The sequence below is a fragment of the Somniosus microcephalus genome, chromosome 19 (assembly GCF_052327205.1).
Source record: "Somniosus microcephalus isolate GS21.2 chromosome 19, FLI_Smic_1.0, whole genome shotgun sequence".
Classification (NCBI taxonomy): domain Eukaryota; kingdom Metazoa; phylum Chordata; class Chondrichthyes; order Squaliformes; family Somniosidae; genus Somniosus; species Somniosus microcephalus.
Genome location: NC_141005.1, coordinates 77,844,686 through 77,869,599, shown reverse-complemented (window position 1 = coordinate 77,869,599; position 24,914 = coordinate 77,844,686). Strand labels below are relative to the sequence as shown.

Below are 24,914 nucleotides of genomic sequence, written 5' to 3'. Positions count from 1 at the left end.
ATGGCCGCCCCTGGTTTTCCCATGAGGCTCTGCAGGCTTCGGCTGCCCCGCACAAAGATGGCCGCCCCCAGGGTTCGCATGAGGCACTGCTGGCTTCTGAGGATTTGCTTCTGCAGGCCTTGGAGAAGTGGCCTTTCTTGAGGCAGGTTTTGCAGGTCGAGTTTTTGGCTGGGCAGCGCGACCTCGGATGCTTCTCCTGGCCGCAAAAGAAGCAGCCAGCGGCCCGATCGGGGTTGCCTGATGTCGGGGCCGGTACCGGGGCTAGCGGGCCCGGTCGGATCCGTGATGCAGACGCTGAGGTAGGTCCCGGGGGCAGTGCTGTGAAGGGTGGTGGGGTGGGGGTCGGGCCCGAGTCCCAGGGTCGCGAATAGTACCTGGCAAACGCTTCCTGGTCTTGCTGGGTGGCCTCTAGGGTGAGGGCGAGGGCTTCGGCCTTGTCCAGGTCTATGTCCTTGGCTTCAAGCAGTCTTTGCCGTGTGTAGTCGGAACGTAGGCCTCTCACCAAGGCGTCGCGGACATTGTCTTCCATGTTCGCAGTAGCCGTCACCGCTTTAAAGTCACAGTTCCTGCCGAGTTGTCTCAGCGCTCGTGAAAATTCAGCTATCGATTCTCCTGGCTGTTGCTGGCGAGATCTTAAGAGATGCCTAGTGTACATGTAGTTTACCGGGCTCCGGTACTGCTGTTTCAGTAGGTTGATGGCGTCGTCGTACGTAGTCATGTCCTGGATGAGTGTATATACTCTCGGGCTCGCTTGGGCTTTCAGGACTCTTAGTTTGGATCTCTGAGGGACGACGGCTTCCTCCAGGTACGATTCGAAGCAGTCCAGCCAGTGTTTGAAGTCGTTGGCTGAGTTTGGTGCCTGTGGGTTTAGATCCAGGTAGGGTGGTTTCAAGGCTTGCAGCCAAGCCGGCTGGTGTGGCCCGTTGTCTGGAGGCTGCTGTTGCTGTGCTGCTGGGTGAGCTCCTTGCTGTTGCTGTTCATTATCAGACATCTTTAAAATTTAGTCAATAAAATTGATATGCCTATCAATTAGTCCAATAAAAGGCGACGAGTTAAGAACGTAACTGAAGGTTTTTATTGGCTAAATAACAGAGCCCACCCTCGTGGGTGATCCGATCCAACAGGGAGGAATACTAGCCAGTCAGCTACCTTTATACCTGGGCAGGTAATGGGCGGAGTCGGAGGTGGTCAGCCCAGGTATAACAGTGCGACAAGAGGCGACCTCGTGTAGTGATGTGACAGTGAGAACAGTGAGAACAATATACAGTGATAACTATAACAGTGGTTTACCACAGTCGACTTCCTGGGGAAAACAAACATTCGTTCATGGGGGGTGGCGTTAACGGCAGTGCAAAGTAGTGACCGGATGGAGTGCAGCGCTGTCGGGAGGACTTCCTGCCAGCGGGAGGTTGGGAGGCCCTTAGACTTTAAGGCTAAGAGGACGGCCTTCCATACCGTTGCGTTCTCTCTTTCCACCTGGCCGTTCCCTCGGGGGTTGTAGCTGGTGGTCCTACTTGCTGCAATACCTCTCGCTAGTAGGAACTGACGGAGTTCCTCGCTCATGAAGGAGGAGCCCCGGTCACTATGTATATAGTTCGGGAACCCGAACAAGGCGAAGAGGTCGTTCAGGCACTTGATGACCGTGGTACTGGTCATGTCTGGGCAGGGGAAGGCAAAAGGGAAACGGGAGTACTCATCAACGATGTTGAGGAAGTACACATTGCGGTCAGATGACGGTAGAGGCCCCTTAAAGTCGATGCTCAGGCGCTCGAAGGGGCGGGTGGCCTTGATCAGGCTTGCTCTGTTCGGCCTATAGAAGTGCGGTTTGCACTCGGCGCAGGTCTGGCAGGTCATGGTCCTGACCTCCTCGATGGAGTAGGTCAGGTTGCGGGCCTTAATGAAATGGTAAAGTCTGGTGACCCCGGGGTGGCAGAGGTCGTTGTGGAGGGTCTGAAGTCTATCAATATGCGCGCTGGCGCATGTAATTCGTGAAAGAGCATCAGGGGGTTCGTTCAGCTTACCTGGCCGGTACAAGATATCATAATCGTAGGTGGATAGCTCGATTCTCCACCTCAAGATCTTGTCATTCTTGATTTTGCCCCTCAGCTTGTTATTAAACATGAAAGCAACCGAACGTTGGTCGGTGAGGAGGGTAAATCGTTTGCCTGCCAGGTAATGCCTCCAGCGCCGTACCGCCTCCACAATTGCCTGGGCTTCCTTCTCGACCGACGAGTGTCGGATCTCGGGGCCCTGTAGGGTCCTTGAGAAGAAGGCCACCGGCCTCCCCTCCTGGTTAAGGGTAGCGGCTAGGGCGAAGTCGGATGCATCGCTCTCCACTTGGAAGGGGATGGACTCATCCACTGCGTGCATTGTGGCCTTGGCTATGTCTCCCTTGATGAGGGAGAAGGCCGCGCACGCTTCCTCCGTGAGGGGGAAGGATGTGGACTTCATGAGGGGTCTGGCTTTGTCCGCATAATTGGGCACCCATTGGGCATAGTAGGCGAAGAGCCCCAGGGTTCTCTTAAGTGCCTTAGGGCAGTGGGGGAGGGGTAGCTCCATGAGGGGGCGCATTCTTTCGGGGTCGGGGCCGATGAGTCCGTTCTCTACTACACAGCCAAGGATGGCAAGGCGCGAGGTGTTAAACACACATTTCTCCTTATTGTAGGTGAGGTTCAGCCGTTGGGCCGTACGGAGGAATTTCTCCAGATTCACGTCATGGTCCTGCCGGTCGCGGCCGCAGATGGTGACGTTATCTAGGTAGGGGAATGTGGCCTGCAGTCCGTTCTGGTCAACCATCCGGTCCATCTCCCTTTGGAAGACCGAGACCCCGTTGGTGACACCGAAGGGGACCCTAAGGAAGTGGTATAGGCGCCCATTCGCCTCGAAGGCGGTGCACTGGCGGTCCTCGGGGTGGATAGGGAGTTGGTGGTTGGCCGACTTAAGGTCGATGGTCGAGAATACGCGGTATTGTGCAATCTGATTGACCATGTCAGATATGCGGGGAAGTGGGTATGCGTCCAGCTGGATGTATCTGTTTATGGTCTGGCTGTAGTCGATGACCAGGCGATTTTTATCGCCGGTCTTAACGACCACGACCTGGGCACGCCAGGGGCTGTTGCTCCCCTCGATAATGCCCTCTTTCAGGAGGCGCCGCACCTCAGAGCTAATGAAGGCTCTGTCCCCAGCGCTGTACCGCCTGCTCTTGGTAGCGACGGGTTTGCAGTCGGGGGTGAGGTTAGCGAACAGGGAAGGTGGCGGCACCTTGAGGGTGGATAGGCTGCAGGTGTTACGCGGTGGGCGGTTTAACATTCGCTGGTTGTCGACTGTGAGTGGGGGGAGGGGTCCACCGTATGCTAGGGTTACACTTTGGAGGTGGGATTGGAAGTCCAGCCCTAGTAGGACGGCAGCGCAGAGCTGGGGGAGGACGAGGAGTTTAAAATTTTTATACTCCGTACCCTTAACCGACAAGGTCACAACACAGTAGCCGCTGATGTCCGTGGCGTGGGACCTCGATGCCATCGAGATTCGGTTGCGCGTTGGCAGGACAGGGAGGGAGTAGTGGCTCACCGTGTCTGGGTGGATGAAGCTCTCCGTGCTTCCGCTGTCGAACAGGCAGGTCGTGGCGTGGCCGCTTACTTTGATGTCCATCATCGACTTGGACAGGTGGTGCGGGCGGGCTTGATCCAGAGTGGCAGAGGCTAGTGTGTAGGTAAGCGAGTCGTTGTCGTCTGCGGGCGAGGCGGTCGTCGGGTCCGGAGGCCCGGTGGCAGTCGGGCGTGGTGGGTAAAATGGCGTCTCCCACGAGGTAGGACAAAATGGCGGAGAAGATGGCTGCTCCCATAACTCACATGAGGCACTATTGGGGTCGGTTGCCTTGATCAAAGATGGCCGCCCCCATGACTCACGTGTGGGGATGCTGGCCTCAGTTGCCTTGAAAGAAGATGGCCGCCCCCACAGTTCGCATGAGGCACTGCTGGCCTCTGAAGATCCGCTCCTGCAGGCCTTAGAGAAGTGGCCTTTCTTCCTGCAGGTTGAGCAAGTAGAGTTCCTGGCTGGGCAGCGCGACCTTGGATGCTTCTCCTGGCCGCAAAAGAAGCAGCCGGCGGCCCGATCGCGGGTGCCCGATGTCGGAGCCGGTACCGGGGGTGGCAGTCCCGGTCGGGTCCGGGACGCCGACGCTGAGGTAGGTCCCGGGGGCGGCGCTGCGAAGGGTATTGCGGTAGGGGTCGGGCCCGAGTCCCAGGGTCGCGAGCAGTACCTGGAAAACGCCTCCTGGTCCTGATGGGCCACCTCTAGGGAGAGAGCGAGGGCTTCAGCTTTGTCCAGGTCGAGGTCTTTAGCTTCAAGCAGTCTTTGCCGTGAGTAGTCGGACCGTAGGCCTTTCACAAAGCCATCGCGGATATTATCTTCCGTATTTTCAACAGCCGTCACCGCTTTAAAGTCACAGTTCCTGCCGAGTGCTTTTAGCGCCCGTAAAAATTCAGCTACAGACTCTCCTGGCTGTTGCGGGCGGGATCTTAGGAGGTGCCTGGTGTACATGTAATTTACCGGGCTCCGGTACTGCTGTTTCAGTAGGTTGATAACGGCCTCGTATGTAGTCATGTCCTGGATGAGTGCGTATACTCTCGGGCTCGCTTGGGCGTTCAGAACTCTTAGTTTGGATCTCTGAGGGACGCCGGATTCTTCCAGGTAGGATTCGAAGCAGCCCAGCCAGTGTTTGAAGTCGAGGGCTGAGTTTGCTGCCTGTGGGTTTAGATCCAGGTGCGGTGGTTTGAGGGCTTGCAGCCAAGCCGGCTGGTGTGGCTGGTGTAGCCCGGTGTCTGAAAGCTGCTGTGGCTGTGCTTCTGGGAGGGCTTCTGGCTGGCCAGTAGTAGACATCTTTAAAATTTAGTCAATAAAATTGATATACCTATCAATTCGTCCAATAAAAAGCGACGAGTTAGGAACGTAACTAAAGGTTTTTATTGACTAAATAACAGAGTCCACCCTCGTGGGTGATCGGGTCCAACAAGGAGGAATACCAGCCAGTCGACTACCTTTATACCTGGGCAGGTAGGTGGAGCCATGGGCGGAGTCGGAGGTGGTCAGCCCAGGTATAACAGCGCGACAAGAGGCGACCTCGTATAGTGATACAACAGTGAGAACAGTGATAACAATACAACAGTGATAACTATAGTGTAACGATAGTGAACGATAAAAGTGGTTTACCACAAGGGCCAAGTAGCAATTGAGTTTGTTTTGGGTTTTTGTTGTTTCTGCCCAATATGACAGATATTTTTCCTTTTGCTTAGTGACGATTGTGTTGGGTTGAATTCTTTGTGTTACGCTGTCACTGTCCTGGGGCTGGTTATTGTTCGTAGTGTTAGTAGTTACTTCACTGAGTCCCAGGACTAGTTGACTGAGGGTATTCTTCTTTATGGTCCTCTCTTGGCATTTCAGGGCTTCGTAATGATAGCAGTGGGGGTTGCTCATTTTTAGGTGTTTCCAAAATTTGGTGGCTCTTTTTTGGATAGTGATTATTAATGGATATTGGCCTAGTTCTGCCCTGCATGCATTGTTTACGGTTTTCCTTTGAGTCCGGAGGATACTTTTACAGAATTCTGCATGTAGGATCTCAATTGGGTGTTCGTCCCATTTTGCAAATTCTTGTTGTGTTAGCGGTCCCCACACTTCACTGCCATAGAGTGCAATTGGTTCAATTACTGATTTAAAAATTTTGAGCCAAATGCTAATTGGGATTTCTATTTGGATTGATTTTTTAATGGCATAGAAAGCCCTTCTTGCTTTCTCTTCTCTTTCAGTTCATTCACAGCCAGATGAAAATTTCCCGTAGAACTGATTTTTAAGCCCAAGTATGTGTAGTTAGTGGTTTGTTCAATTTTGGTTCTTCCTAGTGTGAAATTTATTTTGGGTCCCTGATGTCTGGATCTTTGCTGGAACACAAGGACTTTGGCTTTTTGGGGATTTATTGTCAGGGCCCAGGTCTGGCAGAACGACTCCAGCAGATCCAGGTTCTGCTGTAGACCCTCCTTAGTTGGTGACAGCAGAACCAGGTCATCTGCATAGAGGAGGAATTTAACCTTGGATTCATATAGGGTGAGGCCGGGTTCTGTAGATTGTTCAAGTAGTTTTGCCAATTCATTTATGTAAATATTAAAGTGTCGGTGAGATGGGCGAGCCCTGCGTCACCCCCCGCCCCGTAGGAAGTATTTTGTTTGTTTGTCTCCAATTTTAACTGCACATTTGTTGTTTGTATACATTGATTTAATTACATCATATGGTTTTTCCCCCTACCCCGCTTTCGATAAGTTTCAGGAATAGACCGTCGTGCCAGATGGAATCGAAAGCCTTCTGGAAATCTATAAAGCATGTGTAGATTTTGCTTTTGTTTTGATGAACGTGTTTGTCAATTAGGGTCTGTAGGGTGAAGATATGATCTGATGTTCTATAGTTTGGCAGGAATCCAATTTGGCTTTTACTCAAGACATTGTGCTCCTCAAGGAAGTTTATAAGTCTTTTGTTTATGATACAGAATACCTTCCCCAGGTTACTGTTTACACAGATGCCTCGATAGTTATTTGGGTCGACTTTGTCCCCACTTTTGTATATGGGCGTTATGAGTCCTTTGTTCCCGATATCAGGGAAGTAACCGACACTCAGAACCAAGTTGAAGAGTTTTAGGATAGCCAGTTTCATTTTATCGTCTGTGTGTTTAATCATCTCGCTTAGTATGCCATCTGCACCGCAAGCTTTTCCTGGTCGCAGGTCCTTGAGTTTTTCAAATAGTTCTTTTTCTGTTATTATGGAGTCTAGCGGGTTTTGGTTATCTTTTATGGCCATTTCGAGCTTTTTCAGTTTTTTGCAGATTTGGTGTTGCTCTGGCCTTAGTGTGTTTTTCTGGTATAATTTTTCAAAGTGGTTTTCCCATGTGTCTCCATTTTGAATGGCCAATTCGTCGTGTTGTTTTTTGTGTAATGTATTCCAGTTGTCCCAGAAACAATTGGAATCAGTGGATTCCTCAATGGAGCTGAGTGTATTCTTAATATACTGCTCTTTTTTGGTTCTGAGTGTGTTTCTGTATTGTGTTAGTGTCTGACAATAAGTAAGGCGCAATTCCTCGTTTTCTGGCTGTCTGTGTTTTTGGTTTGATATTTTTCTAAGTTTTTTCCTCATGTTATGGCAATCTGGGTCAAACCATTTTTCATAGTTTTTTGTTTTGGGCTTGTTCTTGCGAGCTTTCAAGTTTGACCTTGTTGCCAAATTATCAAAAATATTGTTTTGGTTATTCACTGCCCGGTTTACACCTTCTTTATTGTGAGTGTATATGTTATCCAGAAAGGTGTCCAAGAGAGCTTGAGTTGATTGATTGCTAATTGCTTTCTGGTATTTTTCCGTGCTGTTTTTGGCCCATCTGTACGATTTTTTGGTGTTGTACAGCTTACTGGGTTGTGTTTCTGTGTTGGTTGTTTCTGTCTTTTTAAGATACATAGTAATTTGACTGTGGTCTGACAGTGTTGTTTGTGGTTTGACTGTGAATGCTCTGAAAGAGGATGGATCCAAATCCGTAATCATATAGTCTACGGTGCTACAGCCAAGAGGTGAGCAATAGGTCGATCTTCCTAGGAGGTCTCCCATGAACCTACCATTGACAATGTACAGACCCAGGCTTCGACAGAGCTGCAGGAGCTGTTTTCCGTTAGTATTTGTCTGCTTGTCGCAGTTATGCCTGTATGGATGGGAAGGGATATCGAAGTGGTTATTCCTGAATATGTAATTATTTCCCTGATTATTGGTGAAGTCTGGTTCTTCGCCAGTTCTTGAATTGAGGTCACCACAGATCAACACGTTCCCCTGGGCCTGGAATTGGATAATCTCCCTCTCAATGTTGGAGAAGGTGTCCTCTTTAAAGTACGGGGATTCCATTGGGGGGATATAGAGTGCGCAAATGAAAACTTCTTGGGTGTTAGAGATAATCCCCCTCTCAATTTTGAGCCACATGTGGTTTTCGCCCTTTTTTATAAATTTGATGCAATTCTTAAGCTCTGTTTTAAACCAAATCAGTATGCCTCCGGAGTCTCTGCCTTGGGTTACTCCTGGCAATTTATTGGAGGGGACCACCAGCTGTGTATACCCTTGGGGACGGCCAATGTGTCCTTCTCCTCTATACCAAGCTTCCTGTAAAATGATAATATCCTGATCTTTAGTTTCATCTATGAACTCTGGGGTCCTACTCTTCACGTCGAGCACCGAAGAGCGTAGACCTTGGATATTCCAGGTCGAAATATATAAGGATTTCATGTTAAGTTTGATCTTTTACTATGATAGGTTAAAGAATGATATGCGTTTGTCGTGTCTAAATGGGGGGGAAAAAGATCATCTCAATTGTCTATAAATGCTAATACTACTTGGTTACAACTCTTTCTAGTAATTAGTCCTTAATTTTTTTTTTCCATTTTCTGATCCATAAGGCGGAAGTAGATGCTGCTGCACGTCTGCTTAGTGTCTCTTAATGGATTGTCTCTGCCTGAGGTATTGCATACGCCCTGTGCATCTCCCTCTGTCTGGCTGGGGGCAGTCCTGTTCCCCTGTAGGACAGGAGTGGTGCAGGTCTGATGTTGTTGTGCATGGGGGATCCTCTCTGGTCCCGGTTGGTGTGGTGGTGGTCTCTGTAGTAGTCCTGGTATGTACCCCGCTGATCGCTGGTGGTCGGGGGGGGCGTCCTCCTGGAGTCTGGGTATGGACCCGGTTAAAAGCGACGTCCTTCAGGGCTTTAGCGAAGATCGATATTCGTTTCCTGTGGATATAGACGCGGTCGTGAAGACATTCCACATCGAGGGTGGGGTGTTGGGCCAGGTGCACGTTGTGTTTTAATTCACAGTCTCTTGCTATGCTGGCATTTATCTCACGAATTGTTTTGTTGTTAAAGTCTGTTCTCGGCAATATTGTGGAAACGGTGATTCTAGTGTTTGGGAATGTATTGCTTGCCTTCTCAATCACTGCTCTGAGCGATGTTGCTACCCCTTTCTGCTGGACCTTTAGGTCATTTGTGCCAGTGTGTATTATGTGTTGGGGGGCGCCTAATCGGGTTTTGGTCAGCCATTCCAGGGCTCTGTCTGTTGTTGGGCACCGGATCTTTTTTACTATATGCCTAGGGAAGAGCTTTTTCTCCCATAGAAATTTCCCATTTGAGTCTATGAGTATTACGATGTCAGCCTTGTTGGTGTTTACTGTCTGGTGGCTTTCGCCTGATCTCATAGGGTGTGTGTTGGACTGGGGTGGTCGTGTCTGGTGTGTGCGCTCCTCCTGTGAGCGGCTCGCTTGTGGTTCCACAGTGGTGGGGGATGACTGAGCTTCAGTATGCTGGTCGGTCTGTGTGGCACCCCTTGTATTGTGTGTCTGCTGCTGTTGTTCAGTGTGGGAGTGCAGCTGTTCAGTCGGGCTCTGTATTGCCTTATCTCTAGCCTCTGGCTGCTGGTCTAATGGTGCTATCTCTCCTCTATGGCTCTCTTTGTTTTCCTGCAGCTCTTTCACCTGATTCCCAAGTAGATTCAGCTCTCTCCTATATCTCTCCCTCTCTTGCTTTTGTTCATGTTTCAGTTTAAGGACCTCCTCTCTAAGTTTAACCAGCTCTGTCTCCAACTGGTTAAATTTATCCTTTAGTTGTATCTGGCTGTGTGATCCTGGGGTGTGTGTCCGGTCGGCGCTGGAGGGCTCACTCACTTCCTGGCTAGGCTGCTCTTCTCTTGGTGAGCTGGAAGTGGTAGGGGGAGTATGTGTGGCTTCCTCCCTGGTAATTACGCTGGGGTTAGTCAGCTGTACCATGTGGCTGTGGGGCCCCGGGGTGAGTGTCTGGTTAGAACTGTGTGGCTCGTTCACCTCCTGACCAGGCTGATTTACTCGTGCTGGGTTGTCAATGGTGGGGGGAGTGCGAGTCGCTTTTCCCCTGTTAGCCACTCTGGGGCTGTTCCTTCCCCTCTCAGTTATTTTTTTCAGTGTCTCGAAGGCCGTTTCAAAGTCGTCGAGGTTGCCTTGCACCAATATTGTTCCGTTATCGTACATGTTGACAGTCGTGGTTGCACTGTCCGGGTCCCCTGGTTTCTTAATTTTCAGTTTGGACCCATTAGCGGTTCTTTCCTGCTTCACCCTGGTATAGTGTGATTTTATTGCTGTGAACCAAGCCGCTGACTGATCTGAGTAAAAAATGAGATTACACTTTTTCCCAATGCTGTACCAGTCAGCAAAAAGAGTTTCTGGTCTTTCTCTCAGCTGCTCATGCTTGATCGATTTTTTAGCATTGTTTTTGGTGTTGGGGGAAATCTGGAAGAGGTTGCTCTCAGTGTGCCTCGTGAGCTGCTGTGGCTCCTCTGATTCGCTCATTTTTAGTATTTTTGAGGTAGAAATTATTGTTGACCTTAGAATATGCTTTTCTGGGGCCCCGAGTTTGGTGTTTCTCTCTCCCTGCTCGCGAACTTTCCCAGGCCCTGGATCCGCTCACTCTCCAGGCCCTCCCCGGGCCCCGTACTCACTGTCCTGGTCTGCGTCTGGGATTTGCCATTTCCCGGTGTCTCCTGGCTGCACCCCTCTCCCTCAGAGGTCTCTAGGCCTCTGTCTCGGCCTGGCTCCTCGGGCCTTTCCCGGGCTTCTGGCTCTGTGTCCCGGCCGCCGCTCCGGCTCTGTGTCCCGGCCGCCGCTCCGGCTCTGTGTCCCGGCCGCCGCTCCGGCTCTGTGTCCCGGCCGCCGCTCCGGCTCTGTGTCCCGGCCGCCGCTCCGGCTCTGTGTCCCGGCCGCCGCTCCGGCTCTGTGTCCCGGCCGCCGCTCCGGCTCTGTGTCCCGGCCGCCGCTCCGGCTCTGTGTCCCGGCCGCCGCTCCGGCTCTGTGTCCCGGCCGCCGCTCCGGCTCTGTGTCCCGGCCGCCGCTCCGGCTCTGTGTCCCGGCCGCCGCTCCGGCTCTGTGTCCCGGCCGCCGCTCCGGCTCTGTGTCCCGGCCGCCGCTCCGGCTCTGTGTCCCGGCCGCCGCTCCGGCTCTGTGTCCCGGCCGCCGCTCCGGCTCTGTGTCCCGGCCGCCGCTCCGGCTCTGTGTCCCGGCCGCCGCTCCGGCTCTGTGTCCCGGCCGCCGCTCCGGCTCTGTGTCCCGGCCGCCGCTCCGGCTCTGTGTCCCGGCCGCCGCTCCGGCTCTGTGTCCCGGCCGCCGCTCCGGCTCTGTGTCCCGGCCGCCGCTCCGGCTCTGTGTCCCGGCCGCCGCTCCGGCTCTGTGTCCCGGCCGCCGCTCCGGCTCTGTGTCCCGGCCGCCGCTCCGGCTCTTCCTTGGTGCCTCGTTCTCCCAGTTTTTCCCCGGGTTTATTCCTTTCCTTCTTCTGTCCCTTTGCTTTGTTTCTTTTTGTCTTTGTTTCTTGCTGCTGTTTTACATAGAAGCATAGAAGATAGGAGCAGGAGTAGGCCATTCGGCCCTTCGAGCCTGCTCCGCCATTCAACGAGATCATGGCTGATCATCTCTATCGGCTCTTGTCTTTGGTGGTCTTTTTGGCGGTCTTTTCCTTCCTTACTTAATCTAAACTAACTTAAACTAAACTAAACTAACTTAACTAAAATTAAATTTAACTTTTAAACCTTTTAAAACTTGAAATGAAACTTTTTTCCCCACTTCAAACACTAAAAACACTAAAAATTCAGCAACCCATCTTCAGCGTGCGTGTATCTTCCCCTCCCCCAGTCTCTCCCTGTACTACTCCCTGGAACACCTTTGGATACCACTGTTCTAGTAGCTGTCTTACATCTACCACAGCTGAGACATCTGCGCCTATTTTTAAAACTCCCAGTTTCATGGCCGTCTCCCTTCCTAGCAACGGCTCTCCATGGCCTTTAACCAAAATGAACTCCGCCTGCTCAGTTCTCTCACCTATTGTAATCCCACATGTGAATACACCTTTAACTGACTGGTCGGCTAGAAGCATAAGAGAATAACTTTCTCTCTGTCTTAGGGACATGTGACTGACACTTAATGTGTTCTGACTTTAATCCTTCCCATGTATTCTCATCTATCACATTACTAGTTGCACCCGAATCAATTAACATTCTCAGGTTTACTCCCCCCACACAAAAGGTAGGTCTCTCTCTCTCGTTATTTCCAGTAACAGCAAATGCAAAGTCATTTTGTTCCTCTACATTGTTCACACTGTGTTTCTTTGTACCCTTTGTGCGGCATACTTTGGAGAAATTATCCTTTCCCTTGCACTTGTGATACGTTTGTCCGCGTGCTGGGCATTTCGGATCTCTGCCCATGTGGTCTGTGTGTCCACATCTGTAACATTTCCTTTCGTTCCTATCGCCATTTCCCTTTGGTTTCTCTATCGAGCTTTTCACATAATACCCTCTTTTCTGTGTAACACGACGAACAGTTTCTCTGTACATGACATGGCTGACATCTGCTCCTCGACGTTTTCACATTGTGAGGCCAATTGTAACGTGCAGGCGAGCATTAGACCTTGCCCTTCCTCTAGCAATTTCCTCCGCACATAGGCTGACGTGCACCTACTCAGGATAGCGTCTCTTATTTGATTATCCGCAACCCCCCCAAAAGCACAGTCTTTAGCAGCCTGCCGCAAGCGAGTAGCAAATTGTTGCACAGTCTCACCTGTCTTCTGGGACAACTTATAAAAAGTCTGTCTAGCAAATGCTGCGTTGACCTGGGGCACGAAGTAGTGATTCAAAGCACTAACCGCCGCCGTGTAGTCTGCTGGCTCTCCTGTGTCCGGTAGAGTCGAAAAGATATCCTGGACATCTGGTCCTGCTAGGTGTAGAAGTAGAGCTCTTCTCCTCTGCTTTGTGGCACCTGTAGAGGTATCGTCGATAATGAGTCCTTTGCCGTCAGCATAAAGCTCAAAAGACGTTAACCACCTCGTCCATCTTGGACCCAACGTGGCTGGCTCGGCAAAGCATGCAAAATTTTGAATGCCGGTCTTCTCCATCCTAGCTAACTAAAACTTGGGCAACTACCTATTTAAAATGATTCCTGTTCGTTATCCTCGTCGCCAATGTTGTATCTATGCTTCAATGCATTCAATCAAGCATGTAGATATGTCGAATTAAATCAGAGTCAGGCAGACAGGCTTATAATGGCGATGTTCACTTTATTGCATAAAATGGCCGACTGCCCTCTTCCCGGGAAATTCCCATAATGCAATGGACATTACATTACCGTATTGACTGGTGTCAAACTCGCAATCAATACACGACACCGACCTGTGTAGTTCTGTCACTGGGGGCTGACCTTATCAACTTCCTTCATATCACACTCATCACATCCCTTGGACTCTGTTGGTGGATCAATGTTGTGGAGCATTTTAAACCAAATTGTTACAGCAAACACTAGATTTTTATACATTGAAATACACATGCCCAGCTCATGCACAATTCATTCCTGCCACCTGATTGGATCTTGGCCCGCATGCACCTTCACGGATTGGTTACAAATCTTAATGTAAACATGTGTAAGCTGCCTCCTAAATCAATCACTCAAACTGCTGAATGCTAATTAAAAGATACCTTGGAATGCGACCTAGGTAATAAAGCTGTTAAAGGCAGTTGAAATGCTGGACATCCTGTCTCCATTTAATGGCTTTTTTTCTCTTCAAAGGTCAGCTATCTTGACCGCATCTTTATGGATGTGGTCTTTTATGTTAGCACCTGTCTCTCTTACACCATTCAGTGAAACTGCCAGTGATGTCATTTTAACTCTTTCCCCACTGCAATCAATAATCACGTTTGTCCTCTGTGCATTTCCCTCCGGAATGTCCGTTCACTCGCAAACCATGCTCCTGCCATCCATAATCTTATTGTGGATGATTGCATTGACATCCCTGGCTTTGATTGAAACTTGGCTCATGGTTAGTGGCAACTTGCCTCTTATTGAAGCCTCGCTGCCTGGCTGCAGTTTCCATCACCTGCCCCGTAACCACCATGGTGGTAGCGTAGACCTTATTACCAAGGCAGTCCTTGGTCCCTGCCACTACTCTTCTGACACTCTCCTCCTTTGCACACCTGACTCAGTTCCTCGCCTCTTTCAAAAACCCAAGTTACCCCTCTCTTTCCCCCCACCCCCCCCCCCCCAAGTTTAGTTCAAGATATCCTCTCTGCTTTCATCCCTCAACACTGAGTAACAACTCATACTTGGTGACTTCAAGTTCCATCAGATCTCCTATCAAACTCTCCTGAACCCCCCTCCGTACAGTCCTCTGTAAACCTTTCCCTCCTTATAAGCTCTCCTACCTATATTCATGTCCATCCTTTTGACCTACCTTTCCAAATCCTGTGGCCTCTTTACTGCCATGATCTCCCTAAGTTTTAAGGCAATCTCAGGCCACCTCTTTGTAACCCTTTGCACCCACACCTACCCCCTTCTATTATGTCCGTGTATGATTGAGACACGGACAGCAGGAGTTGAACAAAACAAGTCTTTACTGAATGAAGTCAATCGGGAAACTGAAACTACAGAGGCTTACTAGCGCCTTTTATACAGGGGTGGTCACTGCCGGTACTGCAGTCTGAGACCAGTTATTCTCTTAAAGGTACATACACAACACCTTCCAAACCCACTTCTGCCCTGGAAAAAAGCTGTGCCTCACCTCACTTACAACTGCATTTTCAAACTTCCAGCTTCCTTGCCTTTGACCCTCATTCACCATGATATCTCTGCACCTTTGATGCCATTATCATTAGAAAAGTCTCTCATCCCTGTTGTTCCCCAACACGGTTCCCATCTTCGCTCCCTTAAGTGCAGGGGGCGCAGATCTGAACCTATCGGGGCACCACTGGTTTAGACTTCCACATCAAGATTTACTGAACCTCCCTCTGATCTGTCAAAACCACCAACTATTCTGGGATTACCTTGGAGAATAAAGATGCTTCTCAGCATCTTTCCTCCACTATGAACTTTCTGCTGAGCCCCTGTCCCCTCCACCCTTAACTCTAACAAATGTGAGGAACTCATGGATAGAGACCATCAATTCTATTGCTTCTCCCCTTTCCACTTGGCAATCAAGCTAAAACCTTGCCCTGTACACTAGCCTTCAACCCCCTACTTTTTCTAGTTTCTCACCACAAGAATTCAAGTGTTGGTAATGTCCAGAGACCCTCTTCCTGCACTGATGCCCCCCATTGACACTACAATTTGACCACTGAACTTCCCTTCCTAGCCCCCATGCTAGTTGATATTGTAAATGGTTGCCTCTCCTCAGGAACTCTCTCCCACACCTCTTTGAAAACTGCTGTCATTAGCCTTATTGAAAACCCACCCTGGACCCTTATGTCCTCACTAGTTACTGCCCCATCACCAACCTATCTTTCCTCTCCAAAGCCCTTGAACGTATTGTCACCTCTTTTTATCTTGTGCTGTACCTCACCTGGCAGTGCTTGATGGAGGGATTGTTGTTCTAGGTGACTGCTGCTGTGGGAGTCTGGGGAAGTTGCTGAGGATCAGGGAGGCTAAGTAGGTAGGTGAGGAATGTCAAGGCTTGTGAGGTCACTGAAAATCTGGGAAAGAAACTGAGCTGTAGGCGTCCGATGGGATGGTTTAGCTCAGGGAGGCCGAAGAGCTTGGTTCCATCAATGAGAGTTTTTATTTGTTCTCAGGATGTGGGTAGTCCTACAAGGTCCCATTTATTGTCCGTCCCTAGTTTCCCTGAGAAGTCGGTGGTGGGCAACGTTCCCCCTAATTTTTCTTGGGTGCACGGCCTCTTTAAGGGGCTGCGCGGCTCATTCTCAGTTTTGTGCATGTGCGAATTTTAACATGGGTCACAGGCTGCCCGGCACCAACAGAGAGTTGCTCGGCCATTCAGCTTTGAGGAAATGTGGGTGGTGGTCTGCCGTCTTCAAATGCTGCTGTCCTTGTGATGATGGTACTCCCACAATGGTTTTAGGTTGGGAATTCCGGGATATTGATGCTGTGGCAATGAAGTAATGGTGATTATATGTCCACATTTGGATGGTGTATTACTTGGAGTAGCACTTGGCAGTGATAATTTTCATTATGTTCTTGTTCTGGTCCTCATTGATGGATGTTAGGGAGGTGTAATGGAAGTAACCTTGGTGAGCTACTGCAGTACATCCAGTGGATTGTCAATAGTGGAACATTAAGTGCAAACTCGGGCGGTGGTTAAGAAAATTGCTTAGTGCTGGGTAGTTTTGTGCTTCTTGAGTGTTATTGCTGTTGCATTCAAATTCAAATCGCTTTATTGGCATGATGAGGTACATCTTATGTTGCCAAAGCATCAAAATACATTTATGGTAGAACACATAAACGCAGTTCTATTCATACAGTGTATAAACAGGTATATCCCTGAGTGTATAAATATACATTCGCCTTGTTTATATATACTCTTTTCTTAGTTTACTGGTTGTCCCTCTGTTCATGGCAAGCTGTAACATAGTGTGCCGCCAGTGTTTCACAGCTTCTCTCCTCCCCCAGTAGGAATGGGAGTTTTTGGTTGTCATTCAGATTTCTGAATTCAGGGCATATTTGTGAGAATTTTTGGTAGAAATTCTCCCTGATGCCCTGATATTTTCCACAGGCTGTGAGGAAGTGCATCTCTGTCTCCACTACTCCCTGACTGCAGTGAGAGCATATCCTGTCTTCTCTTGGCAGCCTGGTCTGCCTGTGTCTGCCTTTTTCGATCGCTAGGCTATGTTCGCTAGGTCTGTACCTTGTCAAGGTTCTTCTCAGTTTGTTATCCTTTACCATGGTCAGGTAATCAGCTATGTTGTATTGTCTGTTTAGGGCCAAGTAGCAATTGAGTTTGCTTTGGGTTTTTGTTGTTTCTGCCCAATATGTCAGATATTTTTCCTTTTGCTTAGCGACGATTGTGTTGGGTCGAATTCTTTGTGTTACCCTGTCACTGTCCTGGGACTGGTTATTGTTAGTAGTTACTTCGCTGAGTCCCAGGACTAGTTGACTGAGGGTATTCTTCTTTATGGTCAGCTCTTGGCATTTCAGGGCGTCGTAGTGATAGCATTGGGGGTTGCTCATTTGTAGGTGATTCCAAAATTTGGTGGCTCTTTTTTGGATAGTGATTATTAATGGATATTGGCCTAGTTCTGCCCTGCATGCATTGTTTACGGTTTTCCTTTGAGTCCGGAGGATACTTTTACAGAATTCTGCATGTAGGATCTCAATTGGGTGTTTGTCCCATTTTGCAAATTCTTGTTGTGTTAGCGGTCCCCATACCTCACTACCATAGAGTGCAATTGGTTCAATTACTGATTTGAAAATTTTGAGCCAAATGCTAATTGGGATTTCTATTTGGATTGATTTTTTGATGGCATGGAAAGCCCTTCTTGCTTTCTCTTTCAGTTCATTCACAGCCAGTTTGAAGTTTCCCGTAGAACTGATTTTTAAGCCCAAGTATGTGTAGTTAGTGGTTTGTTCAATTTTGGTTGTTCCTACTGTGAAATTTATTTTGGGTCCCTGATGTTTGGATCTTTGCTGGAACACAAGGACTTTGGTTTTTTGGGGATTTATTGTCAGGGCCCAAGCCTGGCAGTACGACTCCAGCAGGTCCAGATTCTGCTGTAGACCCTCCTTAGTTGGTGACAGCAGAACCAGGTCGTCTGCATAGAGGAGGAATTTAACCTTGGATTCATATAGGGTGAGGCCGGGTGCTGTAGATTGTTCAAGTAGTTTTGCCAATCCATTAATGTAAATATTTAAGAGTGTTGGTGAGATTGGCGAGCCCTGCGTCACCCCCCACTCCTGTGGGAAGTATTTTGTTTGTTTGTCTCCAATTTTAACTGCACATTTGTTGTTTGTATACATTGATTTAATTACATCATATGTTTTCCCTCCTATCCCGCTTTTGATAAGTTTCGGGAATAAACCGTCATGCCAGATGGAGTCGAAAGCCTTCTGGAAATCTACAAAGCATGCGTAGATTTTGCTTTTGTTATGGTGAACGTGTTTGTCAATCCAGGCGAGTGGTGAGTGTCCCATCACACTCCTGACTTGAGCTTCGCAGATTGTTAAGGGACCTTGAGTCAGGAGGTGAGCCACTCGTTGCAGAATAGGCAGCCTCTGCTCTGGTCTTGCAGCCATCATGCTGACAAGGCTGGTCGTGTTAAACATCTGGTCAATGCTGAACCTCTAGATATTGATTGGTTGGTGCAGCCATTAAAGGTCAGAGTGAGATGGCTCGTTTTTTTCCCTTTTGTTAAATGCTGCCTTGTTGAGAGCAGCTTCTCCCGCCTCTCCTCTGGCATTAGCTTTTGTGTCCATGTCTGGATTAAGGTCGTGATGGAGTCTGGAGCTGATTGAACCCGAACTGAGTGTCGGGGAACCGGTTATTGGTGAGCATGTGTCACTTGATGTCAGTATTAATAATTCCATCCATAACTTTACTGACGAATGGTAGGTGGCTGACAGGGTGGAAATTAACCAGGTTCGATTACCAATGCTTTGATTGACAGACCTGTCTTTGACAGGTAGGTTGATGAGCACCAGGTGAAGTATGTTACTGCCTCTCGTTGGTTCCCTCCCCACCAGGCCCAGTCTTCAGAGGTAATAAAAGAGCCACACTTGGTGATGGACCTTGAAGTTCCCTATTCAGAGTCCATTCTGTGCCCTTGCGTCCCTTGGAACTTCCTCAATGTCCTGTTCAACATGGAGAGGTACATATTTGTCATTTGTAGGGGTGGTGGGTTTTGGTGAGCAAGAGATTTCCTTGGCTTTGTTTGACCGGAAGCCATGGAACCTTATGGGCTCCAGAGTCAATATTGAGGACTCCCTCCACTTCCAACTGATTGTAAACCCTTGTGCAGCCATTGCTGGTGGGTCCACCCTGCCAGTGGTGATTGAGTCTGGGATGCTGGCTGATGGATAGGATTCTCTGGCTACAACTATGCCAGGCTGCTGCATTACGTGCAGCGATTATTTGCAACTGAGTGATTTGCTCGGCAACTTGCCAGGTCATTGAGTCAATCACATAGTGTGGGACTGGTATCAAGTATCAGCCCAACCAGGGACACTGAACTAGTTAGGTTTTTACAACAATCCAGAAACTTTTATGATCATTTATTTCTTGATTGAATTTCATGACTTGCCAAGGTGTGATTTGAACTTGGGACGTTAGGGTTGCTAGTTCAGGACCAGAATCGCTAGGCTACCATACCCTTTGCTCAGAATCAGAGATCTTGAGAGACTAATATTATCCGAAGTTCTCCCTTATTAGCAGTTCCTGTAGTTGTATTTCTCTGCTACACTGGCATGTGCTCCTTGTTGCACCTCTAGTCTTTATCGTTTAATGAAGGTTCTGTCTACTAGCTTTGGTCTCCTTTCCAGAAGGTGTCAAACTTGGTCGTGGTAGCACTCTTGTCTCTTAGTCAGACGGTCTTGGGTTCAAGCCCCACTCAAGAGACTTGAGCACATAATAGAAACATAGAAGATAGGAGCAGGAGTAGGCCATTCGGCCCCTCGAGCCTGCTCCGCCATTTAATGAGATCATGGCTGATCATCCAAATTCAGTACCCTGTCCCTGCTTTCTCCCCATATCCTTTGATCCCTTTAGCCTTAAGAAATATATCTAACTCCTTCTTGATTATATTTAATGAATTGGCCTCAACTGCCTTCTGTGTTAGAGAATTCCACAGGTTCACCACTCTCTGGGTGAAGAAATTCCTCCTCATCTCAGTCCTAAATGGCTTACCCCTTAGCTTTAGACTGTGACCCCTGGTTCTGGACACCCCCGCCATCGGGAACCTCCTCCCTGCATCTAGTCTGTCTAGTCCTGTTAGAATTTTATAAGTTTCAATGAGATCCCCTCTCATTCTTCTAAACTCCAACGAATATAAGCCCAATCGACCCAATCTCTCCTCATACGTCATTCCTGCCATCCCAGGTATCAGTCTGGTGAATCTTCGTTGCATTCCCTCCATGGCAAGAACATCCTTCCTCAGATAAGGCGACCAAAACTGCACACAATACTGAAGGTGTGGTCTCACCAAGGCCCTGTACAACTGCAGCAAGACATCCTTGCTCCTGTACTTGAATCCTCGCGCTATGAAGGCCAACATACCATTTGCCTTCTTAACCGCTTGCTGCACCTGCATGCTTACCTTCAGCGACTGGTGCACAAGAACACTCAGGTCTCGTTGCACTTCCCCTTCTCCCAATCTATTGCCGTTCAGATAATAATCTGCCTTCCTGTTTTTGCCAAAGTAGATAACCTCGCATTTATCCACATTATACTGCATCTGCCTAATCACCCAACCTGTCCAAATCATACTGGAGTTTCTCTGCATCCTCCTCACAGCACACACGCCCACCCAGCTTTGTGTCGTTTGCAAACTTGGAGATATTACATCTAGTTCCCTCATCTAGATCATTAATATATATTGTGAATAGCTGGAGTCTGAGCACCGATCCCTGCGGTACCCCACTAGTCACTGCCTGCCACTCGGAGAAAGACCCATTTATTGCAACTCTTTGCTTCCTGTCTGCCAACCAGTTCTCCATCCAAGTCAGTACCTTAGCCCCAATCCCATGTGCTTTAACTTTGCACGCTAATCTCTTATGCGGGACCTTATCGAAAGCCCTCTGAAAGTCCAAATACACCACATCCACTGGTTCTCCCTTATCTATTCTACCAGTTACACCCTCAAAAAATTCCAGTAGATTAGTCAAGCATGATTTACCTTTTGTAAATCCATGTTGACTTTGTCTGATCCTGTCACTGTTTTCCAAGTGCTCTGCTATTACATCTTATATAATGGACTCTAGCATTTTCCCCACTACCGATGTCAGGCTTACCGGTCTATAATTCCCCGTTTTCTCTCTCCCACCTTTTTTGAATAGCGGGGTAACATTAGCTACCCTCCAATCCATGGGAACTGTTCCAGAGTCTATAGAATTTTGGAAGATGACCAGCAATGCATCTACTATTTCTAGGGCCACTTCCTTAAGTACCCTAGGATGTAGATTATCAGATTTCCCTAACACCATTTCCCTACAAATACTGATTTCACTCAGTTCCTCCCTCTCATTAGACCCTATGTTACCCGACATCTCTGGGAGGTTATTTGTGTCCTCCTTTGTGAAGACAGAGCCAAGGTATGTATTTAATTGGTCGCCCATTTCTTTGTTCCCCATTATAAATTCCCCTGATTCTGACTGCAAGGGACCTACGCTTGACTTCACCAATCTTTTTGTCTTCACCTATCTATCGAAGCTTTTACAGTCAGTTTTTAATGTTCCCTGAAAGCTTACTCTCATACTCTATTTTCCCCCTCTTAATTAATCTAGGCTGACACTCCAGTGCAATACTGAGGGAGTGCTGCACTGTCAGAGGTGCTGTCTTTCAGATGAGACATTAAACAGAGGTCCCCGCTGCCCTCGTGGGTTTCCATAAAAGATATGGCATCATTCAAAGGGGAGCAAGGGAGTTCACCTGGTGTCCTGGTCAACATTTATCCTTCAATTAACATCACTTACACGGTTTAAGTGGTCATTTATCTCATTGCTGTTTGTGTGGCCTTGTGTGCAGCTTGGTTGCCGTGTTTCATAAGAACAACCTAAGAAATAGGAGCAGGAGCCTGCCATTCAGCCCTTCGAGCCTGCTCCGCCATTCAATAAGATCATGGCTGATCTGATCTTGGCCCCAAGGAATTTTGGTAATTACAACCAATGCATCCACTATCTCTGCAGCCACTTCTTTTACGACCCTAGGATGCAGGCCATCAGGTCCAGGGGACTTGTCAGCCTTTAGTCCCATTTGTTTGCCAAGTACTTTTTCCCTAGTGATTGTTTTAAGTTCCTCCCTTTTGCCCCTTGATTATCTACTATTATTGGGATGCTTTTAGTGTCTTCTACCGTGAAGACTGATACAAAATATTTGTTCAAAGTCTCTGCCATTTCCTTGTTTCCCATGATTAATTCCCCAGTCTCATTCTCTCAGGGACCAACATTTACTTTAGCTGCTCTCTTCCTTTTTATAAACCTGTAAAAGCTCTTATTGTCTTTTTTATATTTCTTGCTAATTTACTCTCATAATCTATCTCCTCCCTCTATTATTTTTTTGTCATCCTTTGCTGGTTTCTTAAAAATTCCCAATCCTCTGGCCTACCACTAATCTTCGCAACATTGTATGCCTTTTCTTTCAATTTAATGCCATCCTTAACTAGCCACGGATGGTTCATCCTTGTAGAGTCTTTCCTTCTCACTGGAATATACCTTTGCTGAGAGTTATGGAATATCTCCTTAAATGTCTGCCACTGCTTGTCTACCGTCTTACCCTTTAACCTATTTTCCCAGTCCACTTTAGCCAACTCTATCTTCATACCTTTGTAATTGCCTTCATTTAAGTTTAAGACACTAGTTTCAGACCCAAGTTTCTCACCCTCAAACTGAATGTGAAATTCTATCATGCTATGGTCACTCTTCCCTAGAGGATCCTTTACTACAAGATCATTAATTAATCCTGCCTCATTGCACATTACTAGATTTAAAATAACCTGCTCCCTGGTTGGTTCCACAACGTATTGTTCTAAGAAACCATCCCGAATACACTCTTATGAACTTGTCCTCAAAAGGCTACCTTTGCCAATTTGATTTGTCTAATCTATATGAAGAGTAGAATCGCCCATGGTTATTGCAGTACCTTTCTTACAAGCCCCCATTATTTCTTGATTTATACTCTGTCCTACTATGTAGCTACTGTTAGGGGGCCTATAGAGTACTCCCACCAGTGACTTCTTTCCCTTACTATTTCTTATCTCCACCCAAGCTGATTCTACATCTTGATCTTCCGAGCCAAAATCATTTCTCTCAACTGTACTGATCTCATCCTTTATTAACAGAGCTACCCCACCTCCTTTTCCTTTCTGCTGATCCTTCCAAATTGTTAAATTACCCTGAATAATCAGTTCCCAGACTTGGTCACCTTGCAACCACGTCTCTCTAATGGCTACCAGATCATACCCATTTATATCTATCTGTGTCATCAATTCATCTATCTTGTTGCGAATGCTGCGTGCATTCAGACAAAGAGCCTTTAATGTTGTCTTTTTACCATTTTTCCCTACTCTTACCCTATTTGCCGGTGCAGTCTTATGTTTGTACGTTCTGTCCCTTCCTGTCAGGCTCTGGTTATCATTACCCCTATCGCTACCCTGCACTACTGCCTTGTCCTTTCTCTTTAACTTTCTAAATTTCACCTCACCTGAACCCTCCCCCCACTATTTATTTTAAAGCCCTATATACAGCCCTAGTTATTCGATTTGCCAGGACACGAGTCCCAGCATGGTCCCAACGGAACAGCTCCCTCTTTCCACAGTACTGGTGCCAGTGCCCCATGAATCGAAACCCATTTCTCCCACACCAATCTTTGAGCCACGTATTCATCTCTCTGATCTTATCGATCCTATGCCAATTTGCTCGTGGCTCAGGTAGTAATCCAGAGATTATTATCTTTGTGGTTCTGCTTTTTAATTTAGCCCCTAGCTGCTCATATTCCCTCAGCAGAATCTCTTCCTTAGTCCTACCTGTGTCGTTGGTACCTACGTGGACCACGAAAACTGGATCTTACCCTTCCCACTCCAAGTTCCTCTCTAGCCCTGAGGAGATTACCTTAACCCTAACAGGCAACACAGCCTTCGGGACTCACGCTCTTGGCTGCAGAGAACAGTACCTATCCCCCTAACTATACTGTCCTCTACCACTACTACTGATATACCTTAAATAGCTACAGAGACTGGTAGTTATAACTCAAACAGTTGGCTTTTAATAGCTTAGAACTGGACAGAACAGAACACACATGTTAGCCTTCTGACCAGCTTCTCAGAAGTGAACTAGGAGGCGGAGCCAGGGACGAAGTAACAGATCAGGACAATCAATGGCACAGCAGAGTGGTATACAGTACATCAGCATTCCTGGCCAACCAAGAAAACAGCAGGGGTACAATAGATTACAATAGGAAACTATACACAGGTAGAATAAGGTATATACTTATAAGACTTATTTCACCACAACTGCATTCCTTTTTATTCCCCCAACTTGAATGGCCCCCTGTACCACAGTGCTGTGGTCGGTTTGCTCATCCTCCCTGCAGTCCCTGCTCTCGTCCACACAGGCTGCAAGAACTTCGTACCTGTTGGACAAGTGCAAGGGCTGAGGCTCCTCCAGTGCTACTTTCTGGATCCCCATACCTGCCTCACTCGTAGTCACACCCTCCTGTCCCTGACCACGGACCAAATCTGAAGTACCTAATCTAAGGGGTGTGACTGCCTCCTGGATCAAAGTATCCAGGTAACTCTCCCTGATGTATCGCAGTGTCCGAAGCTCGGACTCCAGCTCATCAACTCGGAGCTGAAGTTCCTCGAGCTGCAGACACTTACTGCAGATGTGGTTGCTGTGGATCGCACTGGGGTCCACCAGCTCCCACATGCTACAGCTGCAACACATCACCTGCCCTGCCATCTCCATTGTATTTTATTGAACGAATTAGGTTTTCAAGTTTTGAATTATCACTCAATTGTCTATTTGTAGCTTTTAATCTAGGTAATAACCTTGTTTAAGTTATTAAATTTAGTTATATGCTTTAGGTTTTAACTGTAACCTAGCCCACAAGTCCTAGGTTAACTTTAACTAATACTCTTATTATTAATTCACTTACTGTTTTACTTACCCCGATTGAAAATTTAATTTCCCGGCTCTTAGTTAAACCAATGCCCTAGTGTAGAGAGAGAAAAAAAGAGAAATACTCACCAACTTACCAGCTTCCCTGTGATGACACACTTTGATTTTTTTGCCCCCTGTTGTTTGAACTGATTCGAAAGTAGTCTGCTCCCTCTGCTGCTCCCAGTACAGGTACACTATCCCTTATCGAAAGCCTTGGGACCAGCTGAGTTTCGGTTTTCGGAATTTTTCAGATTTCAGAA

At 47.9% G+C, this 24,914-nt stretch overlaps 1 pseudogene across 1 annotated transcript in view; it reads left to right on the top strand.

The window, feature by feature from the left end:
• Positions 1-24,914, top strand: part of LOC147104936 (uncharacterized) — a 108,600-nt pseudogene that overhangs the window by 47,700 nt on the left and 35,986 nt on the right. Inside the window, exon 3 of the transcript XR_015072407.1 lies at positions 21,392-21,535. The product of XR_015072407.1 is annotated as an uncharacterized LOC147104936 (transcript). The remainder of the gene's footprint in view (positions 1-21,391; positions 21,536-24,914) is intronic.